General features: G+C 39.4%; 1 protein-coding gene across 3 annotated transcripts in view; it reads right to left on the bottom strand.

The window, feature by feature from the left end:
- PLEKHA5 (pleckstrin homology domain containing A5) overlaps nucleotides 1–21,859 on the bottom strand; it is a 206,202-nt gene that overhangs the window by 110,756 nt on the left and 73,587 nt on the right. Inside the window, exon 1 of one of the 3 annotated variants that reach the window (XM_079773716.1) lies at nucleotides 13,510–13,704. The exons of the other annotated variants lie outside the window; for them this stretch is intronic. The gene's annotated coding sequence lies outside the window, so the exon portion shown is untranslated. Of the gene's footprint in view, nucleotides 1–13,509; nucleotides 13,705–21,859 lie in introns of those variants that run through there. 3 annotated transcript variants of the gene reach the window in all.

Genomic DNA, 21,859 nt, shown 5'->3' with positions numbered 1-21,859 from the left:
CTGGGCCCCTTGTACAGTATAAGGTAATAAGGTAACTAACGCTTGCAATTTTGTATTCAATTTAATTTTGCATTAAATTTTATATTAAAACCCCACAAATTCTGTAATTAAAACTCCATCTATGTCTAGAAATTTTACTTGTTTGCAAATGTTTAAGATGTGGTAACCCAGTTCTTGCAATGTCCCAGAATTTCTGTTCCGAGCAAAGTAATGAAAGAAGTTGCACATTCTCCCCTGTGGTATGGGAGCTGGCTGGGGCTTGGGCAGCATCGTGTCGCTGCAAAGATGGAGCAGACGCAAGCAGTTCTGGGTCCCCTGAGTACTTAGATATTGAGATCCTCATCTTTAGGGGAACATACTGGAATCAGCAGTACCGGCAATAGCCAGGTACTGTGAGGCACTTCAGAGTGCAGAATAAAGGGAATGAAGCCCAGCTGGCATGGCTCAGCGGTTGAGCGTTGACCTATGAACCAGGAGGTCACGGTTTGATTCCCATTCAGGGCACATGCCTGGGTTGTGGGCTCAATCCCAAGTGGGGGGCATACAGGAGACAGCCCATCGATGATTCTCTCTCATCGATGATACTTCTCTCTCTCCCTCTCCCTTCCTCTCTGAAATAAATAAAAAAATTTTTTTTTTAAAAAAAAGGGAATGCAAAAACCCTTTTCATGGGCGTCTGTCACTTATTGTTCTAAAACTGCTACAACACTGTGGCTAAAAGAGAGATAACTCTATTTCTGACAGATTCTAATCAATAATAATAAAAGCATAATATGCAAATCAACCAAACGACCAAACAGAATGACCTTCCAGACAACCATGCACTGGCACCAGGCCAGCCAAGGTGGGTGCGATGCCATTGGTTGGGGGGCCCGCCATCGCCCCACAATCGCCCTGCAGAGGGAGGCCCAGGCCACCAGCCAGTGGGGCGATCAATGGGGCGGGGGGGGGGGGGACTCCACGATGCCCTAAAGAGGGAGGCCCAGGCCACCCTCTACAGGGCAATCTTGGGGGAGGGGGACGGCGCAGAACTGGGAACCAGGGGTGTGTGGCGGCATATGCAGGCAGTTCCAGGCCAAGGCGGGTGTGGGAGGGGGGGCGGGGCCACAAGGCAGCCAGGGCTGCGAAGGCCTACCCTTGCATGAATTTCATGCATCAGGCCTCTGTACATTTATAAAATATGAAGCATAGATATCTCATTAGTTAATGACATGAATTCTTTTAAAATGTACATATGTATTTGAAGTCATATACTTTTGAAGTATAACCATGTTAATTTTACTATGTTAGAACACTGGCTGATAATTCCTGAAAATGCTTTAAGTGGAAACAGTCACTGAGGTAAACTGCCTGTAATTCCATGTCATTTATTTAGGAAAATTATATAAAACTCTCTAAAACTGAACAGCATTTAAGTTTATCTGCAACAAATTCTTTATAAAAATCGGTTTTTATCTACTAGCTATATTTTTCTAACTTATAATAAACATTAAAATGAGAAAATTTTATTTGTATACTACCTCGTTACACTGTTATTAATGTTAAAATTCTCACTATAAAGAGTGGAGCGAGATAGTTGGTTAATATATTAAATACCCTATCAGCTATCCCCATTCAGGGCAACTTAGACCATCACACGAGCACTCTGAGTATCACTAAACTGTATCAGAGGCTCATTAGCTTCAAGGACGTTGGAAATATTTTTTTATGTTGAAATGAGGGGGATTCAAAGTATGTGGATGGCTAGAAGGTCCTTGCATAAATAGAAAACAAAAATCTGGCTACCCCAGCGGCCAAACACACCTTGGGAATAGAGGCTTGGAATAGAATTCCATTTGGTTCTTTGTTCCTCTCAGTGAGGATTCTGCTGCCTGGACCTATTACGCTAGCTGATCTCCCTGTCAGGATATTTCATGTAAGGTGCTTACTAGGATGGCTAAAAGAGACACAAAGCAGGGAGGGACTTTACTATTCTTACAGAAATAGGTTAAATGACTGTTTCTGTACCCACTTACTAACAGCGTGTGTGTGGCAGAATTCAGTCTTGGACTTGCTTTCATGCTAACTGGTAGCAAGGCTGTGTGGAAGGAAAATACGGGTCACAAAGGCGAAGGCCCAAACTGGCTTATCTCAGCTTCCAACATACCTAAAAATCATCCCATACAACCAGTGACATGTGTACCATGCTTTGAAACATGCCAAATTAAATCTTAGATTTAATAAACAATGATGGCTGCAGACTGAGTCTCAGATGAGTTGTTGGTGTACAAAAGTAGTAGTATACCACCTACCAATCAGAACAACAGGCTTGGAGTGTATCCTGTTGCATTTCTGCTCAGAAGCACCTTTTAAACAACACTGAACAGCTCTGAAATGGGGAGGCTTCCCACATCACGTCACATTTTATGATAACTGTCCACCAGGTGGCAGTTGTGGTATCATTTGTATTACCTGTATACTCTCATGTGTCAGAAGCATAGCGTGTCAATAGCTTAGAATAAAACCCCAGAGGAAAAAAAGCAAGCACACGCTTACCAATGGTTGTGGGGTGAAGGCCCTCAGCAACATTTCAGATGCAGGAATCAAAATTAGGCTAGGACTCTTCTTGGCTGTGACCGTTTCTCAGAGGTTCCTTGCTTTTTACTCAAGTGTTTATATACAATACCTTTAGACTGAATTTAGCGCATTTTCAAAGTTACTTAGTTCAGCACCTTGCTGCCCATGTCTTCATGTAAGGTTGTACCATAAATCTGTAGAAGAGTCTTTTGTCACAGTCTGAATTCCATCCCAGGATCCCTCAATTTCCTAAATGATTTTTGTTTTATTTATTTTTTAAAGTACATTTTTATTGATTTTTAGAAAGAGAGAGAGAGAGGGATAGAGAGATAGAAACACCCATGAGAGAGAAATACCATCTCTGCACGCCCGCCTACTGGGGATCAAGCCCAAAACCCAGGCATGTGCTCTGACTGGGAATTGAACCAGTGACCTCTTGGATCATGGGTTGATGCTCAACCACTGAGCCATACTGGCCGGGCCCTAAATGATTTTTTACATTTGCATAGGGGTTTCACTCTTTTTGCTGTAAAGTTCACTGGGTTTTGACAAACACGGGGTGTCATGTAACCACAAATACAGTATCACACAGAACAGTTTCACCACCCTAAAGTCCCCCGTGCTTCACTGTCCAACCCTTCTTCCCTTCCCCCCAACCCCTGAGCCTTTTACTATCTCTATAGTTTTGCTATTGCAGATGTCTGTGGGAATCCTACACAAGGTAGACTTTTTAGACTGGCTTCTTTCATTCAGCAACGTGCATTTAATACCACCTGTATTTTTTTTGTGGCCTGGCCATTTCTTTTTCCTGCTGAATAATATTCCTTTTATGGATGTGCCACTGTTTGTTTATCCAGCCACCTAGTAAAGGATAGCATCTGAGCTGCTTCTAGTTCTGGCCATTATGAATGAAGCTGCTATAAACATTCATGTGCAGGTTTCTGTGTGGATGTCAGTTGTCAACTCATTTAGGTACATGCCAAGGATCCCGATTGCAGGATGGGACGGTAAAACTCTGCTTAGCTTTATAAGAGACTGCCAAGTGATCTACCCACTTTGTATTCCCACCAGCAATGAGTGTGGGTTCTTGTTGCTCCACAATATTGCCAGCAAACGGTATGGTCAGTTGTTTGGATTTAGCCATGCCAATGTGTGTAGCGGTATTTCACTGTTAAGTTAATTTGTAGTTTCCCAATGATAAATATGCTGAGCATCTTTTAACATGCTTATCAGCCATCTGTATATTTTCTTCGGTGAGGTGTCTGATTAAATCTTTTGCTCACCATTTTAATTGGGTTGTTTGTTTTCTTACTGTTGAATAAAGATATTTTTAATGAGGGCAGTATGGTTTTTTGTGTGTGTATTCAGATTTACAAAACTTAATAGCGAATAAATTGATACCATCTAACTCAACAAAAGTGGAACCAATAGCAAACTCCTTGAGTCTTTGGCTTTTTCTCCCTTGAAAAGCAGCACATAAAACTGAACAACCCAAATGTCACCAACGTATGGAGAAATGATGACAGAAATTAAGGTACATACACAGAAACAGTGTACCACAGAGCTTTTAACATGCTCATTATAAATTCTGACCACATTCTGGCTTTAGGGTTGTACTATTTAAAATATGGGCCATGTCAAGGACACAGCTGCCCACCATCAGGGCTTTGGCAAATACCCATGTTCATTTTCATACCTCAGTCAAGCTTAATGATACAGATTGCAAGCTAGTTAACTGAGACGTTTTCTCAAGTGGTATTGGCCATTTTATTTGGAGATGTGGCTAATAACAATTTACAGGGAATTAACTTCTCTATTTTCAATAGGAATTATAACTGCCTTCAAGGAGTCGATGTGAAAGAAACATTCAACCAAGGGTAAAAAATCAATTAAAGAGCTTTTTTCACTTTCTCCTTGTGTGAATTATTTTGAGAAGAAAAACCTTTAGCAAGTGTACATATTTACTGCTATTTTACAGTGTGTTTGACCCAACCAGAAATAAAAGTGTTTCTACTGTCCCCATTTTTAATGACTCCTCCCTTTCATAACTACCAAAACCAATTATGTAAGTACACCTTAAACTTCCACAATGTTACATGACAAATGTATTTAATTTAAAAAATTAAGGTTCCTTTCCCAAATGAGAATAAAACATGTTTTGGGGTATAACACTCAAATCCTTATCCCGTAGTATTCTTGTTAAATACATTAAATATTTGGTTATATTTTTTAAATCGCTGGTATTCCCAACTTTTTATTTCAAATGTAAAAAGCACTCAGTTCTTGCATCTTTCTACTTCTGCCAAACCTCTCCAGAAGTCTGCACCACTCATGCCACTAAAACTGCTTCCTCGGAGGGCAATCGATAGTCTCATAATTGCTACATCAATGGTCTCTGTTTCTTTCTCATCCCTTCCATGTCTACCCAGCTTTTGACAACTGGAAATCTTTACATCCTTGGCTTCCACAACACAGAATTCTCCTGAGTTCAGACCCCAGCTCTCTGCACAAATTTTCTGACTTTCCTCATGAGCTACACTGTTACTCATGTCCCTTAAGCACAGGCATTTCTCCAAGAATCTGACTTCAGTCCCCACCATTTTTCTGCAATAGGTATGACAGGAACAACACCTACCAGCACAACTAAAACGTATGAGCACTAATATGCCTTATGCCAGCCTCTTTACATATCATATACTAGTAGTTCATCATACCCATGTGTAGCCTTTCCATTAACCCTTTGGTGCCTAACATACTCTGCAATTCTGGGCAATCTACCACTTCAGTTAAGCTTTCTTTCCCTTTCCAGGAGTAAATTGTATTCCAAATGCCTTATTCTCTCGTTTACCATCATCTCTCCAGCGTTTTAGAACAGGGCTTGTTATAGAAGAGATGTTTGTGGAGCACACGGTAGAATATTTATCACACAGATCCCATCACTCTTTTTAAAAAAATGTATTTTTATTGATTTCAGAGAGAAAGGGAGAGAGAAAGAGAGATAGAAACATCAATGATGAGAATCACTGGCTGCCTCCCGCACACCCCCTACTGGGGATTGAGTTGGAAACCCGGGCAAGTGCCCTTGACCGGAATAGAACCCGGGACCCTTAGGTCCGCAGGCCGATGCTCTATCCACTGAGCCAAACCAGTGAGGGCCCATCTTTTTGAGATAGGTTGGGCTATAATAAAAAATAGACTACTGGCCCTGGCCAGTTCTGCTTAGTGGTTAGAGTGTCGGCCTGTGGATCGAAGGGTCACGGGTTTGATTCCTGGCCAAGGGCTCATGCCTCGGTTGAAGGTTTGATCCCCACACTGTCGAGGTGCGAGCAGGAGGCTACCAATAGATGTGTTTCTCTCTCACATCAATGTGTCTCCTCGCCTCCCCCGCCAGTCTCTCTAAAAAGAAAACATATCAATGAAAAAAACATCCTCAGGTGAGGATTTGAAAAAATATACTGGCTTAGAGTAGTAGATCATTTTGTCTTACCTTTTGCTGAGAAGATTTCTACAAAAAAGCAGTATAAATAAATCTAATTCATACTAAACTCAGTATTACACAACCTTTCAAGTACATCTTACTTATATAAAAGATGGGGACTAACTGTTAAAATTATCATTTTATCTTTGGAGATACAAATTTAAGACCCAAACCCAACACTTTGACCTATAATGAGATCTACTAGATGAACTCGGCTCTTTAGTAAATTTGGTCAGAACAGATTTCTTTAAATTTGTTAGGCAAACTCATTAGTCAACAGAGCCACAGTTTGCTGACCACTGTGTTAGATAATTTGAACTCTTTAAAATTGCTAAATAAATTTTAGAGTGGGTCTCAGGGATTAGGATTAGTCCTTTATATGACTTATGACATTTTTGTCAGAAGAATATGGATATATGGTTTCAAATACAAAAATGCTTAAAAAAATTTTAAATGTAATTTGAAGTGGGGTCGGGTAGATGTTGTTATCTTAACTCCTTATGTGCAACCCACACATGTGGCTAAAATTTCAGTTGTTGACATATCAGAGTCCCTATTACCCTGGCCATCTCTGCATGTGAGAGAGCACTAAACAATAAAGTTACTCAATATCTGGATTCTGTTATAACTTCTGTATCATCTATAATTCATAACACAGTTTTATATTTCACAAAAAAATTTTTTGACTAACCTAAACAAGATTAAACTGACAGGGATTCCAAGTATTGCAAAAGAAGAAATAGTTTTTAGTAAGCAAATAACTGGCTTTTAAATGAAAGCCAGCATCTACCCCCACAGATTGATGTCATAAACAATTCCTGGTTTTCAGCTTCAGATGAGTTCTTAATACCGCTTGCCAGGCAACTTTTTAATTTGCTTTCATTCTCCCTTTGGCAGCTATTCTAAAATGTTTTAACCCTCCTTAAAGCCACCTACCCAATCCCTCCAGTGCCCCCAAGTAAACTTTTGTTGCCCTACAGCTCAAATCTTAACAGAAGTTAAGCCCATTCTTATTTCTTCCTTCAAGTCTTCAGAAGTTGAGATGCCTGCCCTCCATTCTGTATCTCTGGTCTGTCTTCCCAATTTCCCTTGGACGTTGTTCTAACAATTGGTTCTACCTTTCTTGCAACGTCAATCTCCGCTGTACTGAGCTCCTACTTACCAGCTGAAAAAAATTTAGTTATTCCCATTCTTTGATGCATCTTGTCAACAATTCATTTCTCTTTTCTTTCTAGGTCCAAAGACTAGCTTCCACTGGTCGGTTGTACTCAACTCCCTCCCATCCCCAATCACTCCTCCGCTCACTGTGAAATTACGTCTATTCTCCACACTCCCCCAGTCATGGTCACTGATGTCTTCCCAATGGACAAAAGTCAAAGGATGCTTCTTAGTCCTCATCTCACAGGACTGATGTGTATGTACAGTTATGCTCCTCTCTCTTGGTTTTCCTAATCTCACTCTGGTTCTCTGATGCTAACCATTTCTTCTAGGTTTCCTCTGCCCATCACCTAGACACTGGGTTTCCTTTAAGGTTCTATCTTCGATGCTCTTTACACCCACTATCCTTAAGTAATTTAATTCACTCCTCATTTAGTGACTCCTGTTATTATTCAACAACAATACTGGTGTTCTAATCACACCTATACATTCTAATCTGCATCTGGCCCTAATATTTTTTTCTTGCTCTGCAGGAACCTAAAGATCTAATTTCTGCTGTCTCAACAAAAGGAATATCCTATCCATATTTAAGATTCAAAATACCCAAACCTATTTACTCCCAGTTAAACCTGTTTATATCCTAAATTTCTCATCTCAAATATAATCCAAATGTGGTGGGTAGTCAGCACCCAATGCTACTCTGATCTGCCTTCATTATTTGCCTAAGCCCCCTGTCCCCAAGCACCTCACACCCAATACTTGAGCAGCACTTAAGTAACTGTTCCTTGAAGAGATCTATAAGCCTTAGGTCTCACTGTTCACGGTGTGGAGTGCTACCCACCCCTGCTTAGTCATCCTTCCAAAGCCAACACAGACATCATCTGTTCGGGGAAGCCGCCCACACGCTCGGCTCCTACTGCTTCCTCCTCGGTGCCCCCTCACACTGCACACTTCTCTCCTTGTCCTCAGCATGCCCCAGAGGGATGCCACCCTTCTTTAGAGGTTTAGGCTCCTGGGTCTGGACTTGGTACATGTTGCCATGTATATTTAATTATTTAACAGAAATTACCTCTTTTTAGGCCATATTCCCCTCTACTGGCTGGATTAAAAGCTGTCTGAGGCTCACCGGAATCTAGCACAGTGAATAAAATATTAAAAACACATAGAGTTCTTCAGGTTAGAGATGAAGAATTTAGGAATTACACAGATCTGGGTTTAAATCCTGGTTCTGCTACAATTCTCTCCCTTTCTTGCCATAAGCAACTTGTCCTCAAAGGAAAGATATGTTTCTGAAATACTTATCAAATCACTTTTAGTAGACAAATCACAGCTTCTCATTGATTTAAAGTGTAATTTCAGAGATTTAATCTTAAGGAAAAAGTATAGCCTTAAGAAAACATTTTGCTTATATCCAAAATATACTTTCTGTCAGACAGGGGTGGGGGGTGGAATTCCATCATAGTTCATCTGAATTGGGGAAAAATAACCCAAAGATGTGTGCTGGATAACAGACAAGCTATTAGAACTGCCTGTCCAGGTATCACAGTGCTTGTGTTCAAGTAACCCCTCTTTTTACTTAACAATGACCCAAAGCACAAGAGCAGCGATGCTGGCATATGTCAAAAAGAAGCAACAAGGTGCCTCCCCTCAGTGTAAAGGTGTGAGTATAGTAAATAAAACATTTTGAGAGAAAGACTACATTCACGTAACTGTTATTAAAGTATGTTGCTGAAACTGTTCTATTTTATTATTAGTTATTGTTGTTAATCTCTTATGGTGCCAAATTTATAAATTAATCATAGGGGTGTATAGGTAAGATAGTAAAAATGAGATTTCGTACTATCCATGGTATCCAGCATCCATGGAACATATTCCCCATGGATAAGGGGGAAACCTTGCATATACTTTTGAGATACCTATGTTAAACCATTTATACCCCTGAGATCTCATATTAAAATTAAGTTTTTTTTTTTTGTTTTTTTTAGAGTTAGTTAACTGACCTTGAATTTGTCAAAAAGCTAGCTTCACAGGAAGTGTACCGGAGAGAAGATAATGTACAACATCTATGGGCCTAATGTCACAGTATTCAAGGTGTTTTTCCAATACCGACCCATGTACCCATTCAATTTCTAATAACCACCAAATTTTCATGTCCTTGTCATTTCACATTATTAGCTCAATCGGAGTCTAATAATTTAAGTGTGTTTCTTAAATAATAATAGTATGAAAGGGCTTTGTTTTCAAAGAACAGCAATCTTCACAAAAGTAGAGAACAAAGAAAAAAAATAAGCTCTCTTAAATAGTTTTATTCATTGATATTGATTAAAAAACATAAAAAGAAAAATATTTAGTTCAATAAACATTTAGTGAGTACCAACCATGTGTTAGGCATTGCTAAATTCTACTAATTTAAAAGCTCATATTTCACTAAATGTGATTTTATTTATTTAAAATTGTATAGTGATAAAAACAAATTTGAGGTATTTCTTTAGCTAATATACTTATCACTTTGTCGACCAGGCCCCAAACAACTGGAACATACAGGTATTTAGCCATTACTCTATTTATGAAAGTTGGCTAAGCAATTGAGAGTTTTTCAACACTGTATCATTTATACATTCTGGCTTAAACAATCTATTATTATAAAGAGAATCCAAGTATATTATTATTTATAAATCGGCACACTTCTCTGACTCTAGTATTTCAAATAGAAATTTTAAAAAATTTTAATACAGAAAAAACATAATTGTAAAAAAAAAAAAAGACATTTATCGAACATCTACGTTGTGACTAAACATCATGCTAGGTTCTTTATATAAAATTCAATTCTCATAAATATAGAAGATATATATTGATATTTCTGTTTACTATGAAAACAGACAGCAAATCATAATAGACTAAATATATTAGAATTTAACTTTTAGTTAAAATTATTAAATTAGCTTTTCTAAAGAATCATAGGTCCAACTGGAATGTTATGTAGTAAGGGTTTACATGAGGGCCTGCCTGTAAAGCAAGTTTCAGAAGGTACACTCTGCTTAAGATAACGGAAGAATGCAGCCTTTTAAGCACGAGACCACCTGGCCATAGTCATATAGACCCGAACAGGATGCTGCCAGAAGCTGAATAAGTAAGATTGCTAAAGCTTGCATAAGAATTGACCAATCAACAGAGCTCATGACCCTGACCCCTTACTCATGATTTTTGCCCTTAAAAGCCCCAATTGGTAAGACATCGGGGAGTCTGAGCTTTAAGCTGTACAGCTTCCTATTCTTGCTTAGCGCTCTGCAAAGAAAACAACTCTGACTTCTCCACTGCAGAACTCGGGTTTAGGGTGTGGCTCTGCTGTGCAGCGGGAGGGACAAACCGTTCGATTACACCATTGAAAACGAAGAGAATGGAGAAATGAAAATACTAATGGTAAAAACCAGAACTCAGGTCCACTAGATTATAAATAAGTGATCACTTATTTCCCATTACAAACCATATTTTAAAAATTAATTTCTCTACAGGAGTAATCTAGGAGTAACTTCAAGAGAATGAATGGAAGCTTTTGAGAATTATCAAACCTTTACATGGTAATAATGTGCCCCAAATTCTTCACATAGTAGAGTTTGCCTATATTTGTAGAATTTGGGGTTTTCAAAATGTTAATTTTAGCTTATATCACTATTACTATCACTAAATCTAATCATGCCCTTTATATCCCATAATTCTAAGATTGTTCTTCTAAATGAAACACACACACACACACACACACACACACACACACACACACACAAAACGGAGGCAGTTTTCTGGAAAATATAAGCAAATCCACCATTCTCCTCTCACTTACCCAGATATAAGAGTTGATATTCAGAATAAATAAAAAGGTTTGGTAAAATTTTAATATCATGTATTGGGTTTTCTTTGCAAAAGTAAAGCATATTCCAGAGAAAACTAAGTCCTAGAATAAAGTTCTGAACCAAATGTTTAAGGCCAAGAAGTTGTGCTATAAAAAGCCCTTACGGCCCATTATTCCCCAAACTTACATGATCACAGATCTCATTTTGAAATAAGATCTTGGGATCTTCAAGCATTATTTAACTTCATAAAATTTGGGAAATAAATGCTCCTTAATTGGCAAATGTTATGTTAAATAAATGAGCTGATGAACGTAATGATTTGGAAATGAACAAAATATACAGTTGTATGTTTAATTTTTACAAGCCTGGCAAAGAAATCCTTGTCATAAGTAATCTTTCTTTTCATATCCCCCTCCTTTCATTTTTCCAAAATTTATCAATATTTTTTTCTACAATCAATCTGCCATTGTTTATCTTTTTAATTGAATACACTGGACATAAAACATTGGTAAATTTAAGGTATACAACATGCCACCTTGATACATTATATAGTCTTTGTACCTGTATTCATTAAATTACATAATTATAGTACAAAATTGCTGTCTGATTATTTAGCTTCTATTGAAGATCTATGATTAGAGGTAAATGAGACTAAATACATGAGAAAAACAATGTCAAGTATAATTTTGCCATGAAAATGTCATTATTATCCACAGTTTAGAATAAATATGGGGGGGGGGGTTTGGGAGAATTTTAAAAAATCTGTCATACTTAATTACATATTATACATGAAATATGTATTTCTGCTAAATTAGTTTCAAAGACCACAGAGGACTTACACATTTAAAATATTTTTAATTAAAAATAAGAAAGCAGTTGATAAGATTCTGTAAAGCAATACTTGTTGTTGTTGTTTTTTCCCACAGCAGCTATCTATGAATAACTTATGGCACCTCATAAATCTTTGCAACAGTCCAAGAAATAATCTTATTACTTTAGAAACCTTAAATAAACCTATTACCATGGTAAAATAATACATTGAAAAATGGAAGTAAACGGAGTGTGCATGCTGCCCAAGGTCACACAAGTTGAGTCAGTATTTAGAAGTGGGAATAGATTTCTTGAATATTATCACCTAGCTCTCATCTCTAACTGTTAACCCTCCCTTTTCACGAATATACAAGCTGAGTATACACCCACTTCCTTCTCATGTGCCAATCCTAGAAAATGGCATAGAGGGGGCAGTTCACAAAATGAAGATATTTCAGGAAAGCATCACATAATTGCCTAGCATTTGAAGGCACCAAGCTTTTAGTATTCTCTTCCTATTCCTCCCACTCCTCTACATCATTTTTCTAGAACTCTTTAAAGCACTGCCTATACCTCAAATTCCCTACCTGACTTCCTGTTTCAAATACTATTTCCCCCCAAGGAAATAAATATGATAATTTTTGCTTCCTTCAAATCTCCAAAATCACAAGGATTTATCTCAAGCAGAATATGCAATTTTAATTTCCAAGAGAATACCCTGAAGATTTGGTTGCCAAGTTTGTGTATTATAAATATATTTAAAAAATCATGTTCATTACCATGATATGTAGAATTTAAATATCACTTGATACTATGGGAATACAATATGGGGGAAAATACACAAGATCTCCCCTCACTTTAACTTCATGGAAGAACATGAACATTTTGGATAATAAAAGTAATCACAAGACATTTAAATAAAATTATCTCCCTAGTAATCACCATAATATGAGCTCAAGGGGAGTAAAGAGCCCAAAACAGCAAAACTATTATTGAGCTCTAAACACTTCTGAAGCTAATTCAATCTCTAAAAATAGAACAAAGTATAAATACGAATGCTGAATAATTGTAACATTTTACAAATACGCTGTCAATCTCATTTTATTTTAGAGTATTTTAAATGACCAATTATATTACAAAACCAACGTATTTTTGAGCTACCGTTTGAATAATATATAGCTATTACTACAAATATACCCTTCTCACTTTCTTTAAAGAATTCTTGCTCTTATAACTAAGTGGGACTTAACCACTGCTACTTTTTAGATTTAGTAAAGAAATGTAAAAGCAAACATTATAATTTCATTAAAACACAAGAACAAAAATGCTAAACTGTCCAAACCGACAAATCCTGAACTCCCTCAGCATGTAATTCTGCCAGCATTATTCAGCAGCAGTGAGCAAATGAAATTTGTGAGGAACACAAAGGAGGCAGCAGCATAGCAATTTATGAACTTGTCACTTCAGAAATGTACAAATGTACTGAATATATTTCAAAAGAAAGATCTGGACTGCAGAAACAATTTTCTCCTCATCTCAGCCAACTTACTTGCTACATAAAGCTTCAGCTCAGTATAAAACAAGCGGCAGATCTAAGTAAAGACATACATAGCCTGGCTAAGGATTATAAAAGTAGAACAAAACAGCTAATCAACTCACCAAACAGCCTTTTGCCAAGACCTGCATTCTTCTTTTTATCTTAGGCTTCTGGTTTCCAAGACAAATTACATGCCCTCTAACAGAATGATGACAAAAGGGCACACCATGGTCTCTTTTCTGCTCTCTCCACAAAATAAAACTGAACTACACTGCAGTCTCCAAAAGTACTCCAAAAGTATGAGCATGCTCAGTATCTAATTTAAAGGACTTGGTATTTCATCTCGGCACGAGATGGCCTACTTCCCAACAAACTCAGAGAGCTGCAAATTCAATAGAAGGTCATTAACGGCAATAAACTACACACAATCACCAAGTGATAACTGATTTGTTTTTAACTTCCTGATTTCTGTGGTTCATTTAACTTGATGTGACTGGAAATGATTATTCCTACACTTTTATTAAAATAGATCCTTAGGTTTCAATATTTCACTATGTCAACATAAGTATTCCAAAAAGTGCTGGCATGAACAGGAAACTTCAGGATATCCAAGATGTGATCCCCAAAAGTAAATCTGACCACTGAAAAATAAAGCAAACTATAAGCCGAATATTCATATTTCATTTTTAACCCCTTGTCCTGTCCTCTTGCCTATTCAGCAAATAAAACAATCTGCAAACTAGTAGTATTTTAATTTCTCCTTAGGAAATATTAGTAAATATCAGTAAACATTTAGTAAAAATGCCTGCTATCTTTAAACTATAGCAATAGGATATTTCTCATCTATAGCTTATACATAATAAATTATATGCTTATATAACAACAAACCTCACCCAAATGTTGCTAAAGCTATAAATAGGAATAAAAAATTTTTTTTTGCATTTTGCAAAACAATTTTTACAACACACCACACCACATCACACACACACACACACTCTCAACCAAACAGTTTACATGTGTATGTTTAAGTGATCAAATAACTAATTTTTCTGGTAAGTTGCTGCCAACACTGGAAATATGGTCAACAAGCTTATCCTCTGCTCTGTGTCCATTTCAATGTTCCCGATATAGAAATCTAGCACAGCTGACAGAGCCCCACCAAAACCACCAGACAACTCTTATAAACCCACTTCCCATTTTCACCTTGAGCAGACAAGCAAAAGCAGGAAGTGTTCATACACTCGACACACCAAGCTTGGGAAAGCAAACCACTGCATCTTTAAACGGGCCCATATACTAACGCATGGTTTTCCTTTCTAACAACCCTTCCTGGTTACTTCTATCACTTCCCTGTTGTAAACTGCCTATCCACGCCCCACACAAATGTCTCATTTTATGAAAGTAGCCTTGTCTCCCCCTTCTTCCCCACCCCCAAATTAACGCAGAAGGCCTGGGAAAGCAAGAAGGCATAGAAAAGAGACAAATTCCATAGCAGCAGCTAAGTCAAGCCCTTCATAGATGATGGAACAAGATCATTAAAAAGTTTAGAGGTTGTAAAAAAGGAAATGTTAAAGAATTCCCCCCCCCCAAAACTACAGAGAACCATTTATAGAACCACATTTAATTCCAACACCTTTTTAGGGAAAAAAAAAAAAAAAGTTAAGTTCAAAGAAAATTACCAACACAGTTTTCTTTAACATTCTACCCAAGAAACTCATTGATGAGTATTAGGTAGGCATAACTGCAAGTTCTGTGGATTCCGTATGCAATATAAGCATTCTAGCTCTAAAGAAAAGAAGAAAAAAAAAAGCCCAGGAAAGAGGGAGCACACAATAAAAACAAAGTACCAAGAGCTATAAATGTCCCATGGCGTGTAAATATGCACCATGTTCTGTGTACTGTGTGTGTGAGAGGGAGGATTCTGTAGAAAGAGTAGGTTACCTGGGTACTCGAGGAAAGCTCTAAATCTCTGAACGAGTAAGGAAAGGCTCTTCGCTGGAAAACAAACGAATCTACTTTCTGATCTATAAACATGTATGGAGAACTTGTTATAGATGAGATGGTGCAAGAGGGGGAAGAAAAACAAGGATTTAGATCCAGAGACAAAAGGCAGGGGAGGAAGGGGTGGTTAGAGATCAACCAAAGGACTTGTATGCATGCATATTAGCATAACCAATGGACTTAGACACTGGGGCGGTGGGGGCTTAACCTTGGGGGTGAGAGGAGTAAGGGGGGGATTGTGTCAATCGGAGAAAAGGGAGACATATGTAAAACTTCAGACAGTAAAAAAAATAAAGTAAAAATTTAAAAAAAGAAAGAAAAACAAGGAGGATTATCTCTTTTTAAAAAAAAAAAAATATATATATATATATATGTATATTTTATTGATTTTTTACAGAGAGGAAGAGAGAGGGATAGAGAGTTAGAAACAGCGATGAGAGAGAAACATCGATCAGCTGCCTCCTGCACACCCCCCCTACTGGGGATGTGCCCGCAACCAAGGTACATGCCCTCAACCAGAATCGAACCTGGGACCCTTCAGTCCGCAGGCCGACGCTCTATCCACTGAGCCAAACCGGTTTCGGCGAGGATTATCTCTTAAAAGAGCTCAGAGGCAAGCGTACAAGTAACTAACACAAGAGTATCATGGCAAAAGAGCGGTGCCTCCGTGCTCGGCAGAGTGCAGAGGGAAGTGAGAGCACATTCTGACGGGGGAATCCAGGAAAGGTGTGTGAGGGGGTGGACTCTCTGAAATGCCTAGAGACTGAGGATCTGGACCAGAAAGGAGAGGGGAGGAAGAGGAAGCAGCCAGGTGGGAGGCTGAGGAGGAGGACAGCAGGGGACCTGGGAACTGGTGTGGGCACCAGAGAACTTGGGGCACTGGTGGTGTGAGTACTGGAAAGTGGAGGCTGTCAAGCCTGGAAGAGAAGCTAAGTAATCTGGGATGGAATTTGGAAGCAGATGGCAAGAAGCATTTTACACCCTGGGTAATAAGCGGGTCATATGTTAAAGAGGGTCATGGCCAAACAGCAGAACGAAGGAATCGACTTTGGAAAGACAGATACAAGAGAGGTAAAAGAGGCATTCGTACCAGCACATTGGCATCAGAAGTACCTTTTCTAATTCCATATCACTTAATGCTCTCTAACCTGAATTCCCTCTCTCTCACACACTCAAATATAGCATTGTGATTTAAAATTGAGGTTGTCTCATTAATTACATTTATCCTTTTGATCATAATTAGAGGTCCTGTTTTAAAAATATCTATCTCTCATCACTCATTCTTTAATTTACTTGCTTACCCCTTTTCTACTGACAAAACCTGATAAAATAGTTCCCAAATGCTGCTCTGATAAGAATGAATGGATATGTAAAAACAAATTAATGAATGGTATAACCTATTTCTAAGACAAGGATCCTGGTTCGGGCAACTAGGTGCAGTGAGGTCACTAACCAAGCCAGAAAGCACAGGTGTAAAAGGCAGGAGGGAGCGTGAGTTCAGCACAAGAACGGGAAAGGAGACTGCTCAGTTTCAAACAGGTGGACTTGGGGTAGCTGACAGTCGCCTGGTAATATCTACGATCTACAGTAGGTCAAGGAAATACACATTGGGAGTCAAAAAAAAAAAAAATCAGGGTCAACAATGCATGTTTACAGAAGAGGAGAAGCAAATGAAGCGACGGAGGATGCCCGCTCCTGTGGTAGAGAAGAATAGACCCAGATGACCTGAGAAGGGAGATGAGAGTGTGGGAATCACCCGTCGGGAGTAATATCAAGGAAACGCAGGGAAGAAACTTCAAGGACGTGGCCCCACGGTCAAGGACAGACTGAAAAAGGCTAATGCATGTACCTACTGGCTGCCACAACCCTAGTGAAAACGGTTTTAACAGTATCCGGGGGTCAAAAATCCGCTTACAAAAGGCCTAGGCAGGACTGAGTCCTAAAGAAGGACCTGATAACAATCACTAACTGAGCGCTCACTTTTGTCAGGCACTGTGCTAAAAACTTTATATGAATGATAGCATTTACCCCTGCAACAACCTTCTGTGGTAACTTTATTTAAAATTTCCCATAAAGCCAAAGAGCTTTGTTAAATGTCTTACCCAAGGTCCCACAGCTGGGAAGCGGCGGAGGTGTGCAAGGCCTCCACACTGCGGGGTCCAGTATCTGTGCTCACCCCCCACCTTGCATACTGTCTCAAGTGGCAATGAAAATAGCTAACATCGATGGAAGGTTTCAGATATAGGGCTTCACTGAACAGTCACAACATCCCTGGGCAACAGATCCTGTTACTATTCTGCCTATTTTACACATTTGGAGACTGAAGCTTAGAGGCTCACCAAGTGTCACATAGATAATCAGTGTTGGAATTGGATCCAGATTTTGGATTCCAAAATCTATTATCTAAATGTGACCTAAAGGGCAATAACCTTATGAAGGAGGCAAAAACCACTGAGAAAGGAGGCGGAGAATAATCGTGAAGGGAAGAACTGGTAAGCAAGAAGTAAGGAACCCAAGGCAAAGGGGGTGAATCCAGTTTTTTTGTTTACTTTTATTGACGTTAAATTAACATTCATAGAACCCACACACAATAAGTGCACAATTCAATTTTTTTTTTTAAACAAATATACAGGTTGTGCAGCTATTACCACATCCAGTTTTAGACCATTTCCAACACCTTGAAAAATTCAGTCATGCCCATTTATAGTCAATTCCAACTTCCACCCCAGCCCCCAAGCAAGAGGATCTCGAAGATGAGAAATATAGGGAAACAGCCACGGCCACCACGGTCCCCATTTCCTTCTTGGGGACAAACCGATGACAAACCTCAGTACAACACAGCAACGATCAGTCATGAAGCACTGAGTCTTGTTGGCAAAGGGTCCCTACTTATATTTTACTGCTTTCCCACTCAGAGACCTTTAGAAGGCATTAAAAAAAAAATAAAGGAAAAAATTAGAAAGCACTTTGATTTTTAAAAACATTCGATTTAATCATTAACAAAATTAGGATATATTTTTTCAAATATATTACAAGAAAGTAAGCCCTGGGAAATATACAATGAAAAGGAAATAGTAACAGGAAGACAAAATCTGGGGCATATTATTTGCAAAAACCTTGGGCAAAGGAATAAACAAATTCTGCATAATAATTTGTTACTACCTGGCAAGAAAAAAATTTCTAATTTTACAACATATTTTCATAAAATAAACTTAAATATCCCAGTCATTTTTACTGCAGTGATAAGCCCTTAGTATCTACTTAGCATGTGGCAAGATAATGAATAGTCCTAATTATATATTATTTTGCCATTCAAACTGTCAATGCTTAGAATATAAGATTATCTCTTGTGCTTTACTAGAAAAACAAAGGCACACACACAACAATTTTGCTTCTAAATAAAGATAATATGAGGAAAATATTTTTGTAAGCACTGTACTCTGTACTGTGCAAATGAAAAGTAGAAATGAGGGCGAGGCAGGACTATTTTCTGCTTTCTATTAAGGGAGAGAACAATAAGAATTTCTTCATGCCTCTCCCCCAAAACCAGAATAGTCAATTTCTTTCCATTCTGCCTGAGGAGATAATTTTTTAAAAATATGTATCTCTTGATTTCAGAGAGAGGAAGGGAGAGGGAGAGAGAGAGAAACATCAATGATGAGAGAGAAACATTGATTAGCTGCCTCGTGAATGCCCCCTACTGGGGGATCAAGCCCGCAACCCATGCATATGCCCTGACTGGGAATTGAATCGTGACCTCCTGGTTCATAGTCGATGCTCAATCACTGAGCCATACTGGCCGGGCCTGCCTAAGGATATTCTTAATGGGTTATTTAAAAGTTCATATTAAGTATTACAGAAATCTATAACTTAAAAAAACACATGTGTACCCTTTGTTTTTTTCATTCATTCATTCCACAAATATTTACTGAGCATCACCTCTGTGCCAGACACTTTTCTTTTCTTTTTTAAAAAAATATATTTTATTTTTACAGAGAGGAAGGGAGAGGGATAGAGAGTTAGAAACATCGATCAGCTGCCTCCTGCACACTCCCCACTGGGGATGTGCCCTTGACCGGAATCGAACCCAAGACCCTTCAGTCCGCAGGCCGACGCTCTATCCACCGAGCCAAACCAGTCAGGGCAGACACTTTTGTACTTACTAGTGCTAGGGATACAGTGGTAGAAAGGTCTATGTGCCCGTGGAGCTTACATCCTCATGGGGGGAAAGAAAAGCAATTAACAAAGACTATATAAGTTAGAGGGGAAAGGTTATGCCAAGAACTAAGATAGGCTAAGTGCCTGAGAGAAGGGATGGCCAAGAAAACTGCTGAGGAGACAACTTTTAAGCACTGGCTCAAACAATGACAGAAAAGGGGGGAAAGAAATCCAGACAGAGTGGGCAGTAAGTGTAAAGGCTCTAAGACTGGCATCCCTAAAGAGAAGACGGGGTGTGACTAGAGCATGGTGGCTTGAGGAGGAAACGGTTAAGAGATGAGGTTTGAGAAGTGGCAGTTCAACTAGTGCTGGATTTTTTTATAAGCCAGAGAGGGACTTTGGATTTTATTCTAAGTGATATGGAAAGCCACTGGAAGGCGGTGATGTGATGTGATTTATATTTCTACATTTTAAGAAGATGCCTCTGTCTAGAGTGGCGAGAATGGAGGTGGTGTAGAGGGTCAAGAAGCAGGGGAACAGTGAGAGGCCACTGCAATTGTTTGGCTGGGATAATGGTGGCAAAAATGGGAGGTATGGCAGAGAGAGAGAGAGAGAGAGAGAGAGAGAGAGAGAGAGAGAGAGGTGGGTAGATTTGGGCTATATTTGGAAGGAGGCAGGAACGTCAACAGGGCCCCCTGATAGACTAGAAGTTGGGGTTGGAGGGTGAGTAAAGGAAAGAGAAAAATGAAGGATGGCTACAAAGTTCCTTGTCTGACTGTGTCTAGTAGACACTATGTGGAGAGATCAGTGAGGAGAGAAGTGGCAAAGGGTCTAGGCTGGGGATATAGATTTATGGGTGACTGACATATGCTGTGCAAAGAGCCTTGGTAGTAAATGAGGTGACCTAAAAGAGAATACATGATGCAGGCTTCATTAATCAGCAGTGCCTACTATGTGCCAGGCCCTCTGCTATGTGCTTGGTGTGAAGGGCAGATCCGTGCCCTCATGGAGCTTACACTCTATCAGAGAAAACAAATATAAACATAATGAATAAGTAAACTGGACAGTATGATAAAAGGGTATGTGCCAGGGGAAAAAGGAAAAGCAGAGGAGATGGGGGTGTGGGTAGGCTGATGGAGCTAAATGAGGGTCATGGTAAGCCTCACTCAAAAGGTGAGATGTGTGTGAAGAGCCCGGCTGAGGGAAAGGTCAGTGCGAAGGACTGAGGTAGGAATAAATGAGATCTTCCGAAGTAGGCATGACGAGCATATCTGAGGAATAGCAAGATCGATATGGTTGAAGCAGAATAAAGGAGAGCAGCAAAGGAGTGGCCAGAAAAACAACGTGAAACCCAGAAGTAGATGAAGACAAGGGGAAAGGTGGAGTAAGACGAGAACAGAGGTTCTTCCTAACATTGGACGTGCAATGTGGAGTCAGCAGAGAAGACAGCCCTCTCCACAGAAGGGCAAGGAAGGAGGTCCAGCTGGCAGCACAACTTGGCTCTCAGGACTGAGCTAAATTCTTGCTTTATTGCAACCAACAGGCAAGGGTTTGAACGTTTTAATCATGCTAACATCATCAATCAACTCTGGAATCCAAAAAAGTCCATTTTGTTTATTTTCTCACTCAATGATTAAACCCACCCCCCCCCCCCCAAAAAAAAATCACAATTCTACGCTATTTCTCAGATTTAAAAAAAGAAAGAAAAAGAACAACGCAGAGAGGAAAAAAAAAAGCTAAAAACTCATAAACCTGAGTTTCAGCAGCAAAACAGTACCAACTACCAGTTGTTGAGAGTCATTCCAGGTACAATGGATAGATGACTGCTCTTTCATTTGCACGAGAATGCTGCCAGGTAGGTTTTACTGAGGAAAGGTGACCAGGATTTCACTACTATGAAACGAAGGGAGTGAATTAGGAGTCTGTGTTTTCTACTCTGCCACAGATAAAATGTAACCCTACATAGCAAAACTCTATATGCAAATCGACTGAACAGCGAATGACCGGTCGCTATGAAATGCACTGACCACCAGGGGGCAGACGCTCAACGTAGGAGCTGCCCCCTGGTGGTCAGTGCGCTCCCACAGGGGGAGTGCCGCTCAGCCAGAAGCTGGGCTCATGGCTGGTGAGCACAGTGGCGGTGGCGGGAGCCTCTCCTGCAGGTGGGTGGTAAGGAGTGAGGGGTCCCGGACTGCGAGAGGGCGCAGGCCAGGCTGAGGGGACCCCACCCCCGAGTGCACAAATTTCGTGCACCGGGCCTCTAGTATACTGATAACTGAGCAAAGGAGACAGACTCTTCAAGGAGTTTAAGAA

Source organism: Cnephaeus nilssonii (genome assembly GCF_951640355.1).
Source record: "Cnephaeus nilssonii genome assembly, chromosome: 6".
NCBI classification, from domain to species: domain Eukaryota; kingdom Metazoa; phylum Chordata; class Mammalia; order Chiroptera; family Vespertilionidae; genus Cnephaeus; species Cnephaeus nilssonii.
This window is presented reverse-complemented; position numbering and strand designations above follow the sequence as displayed.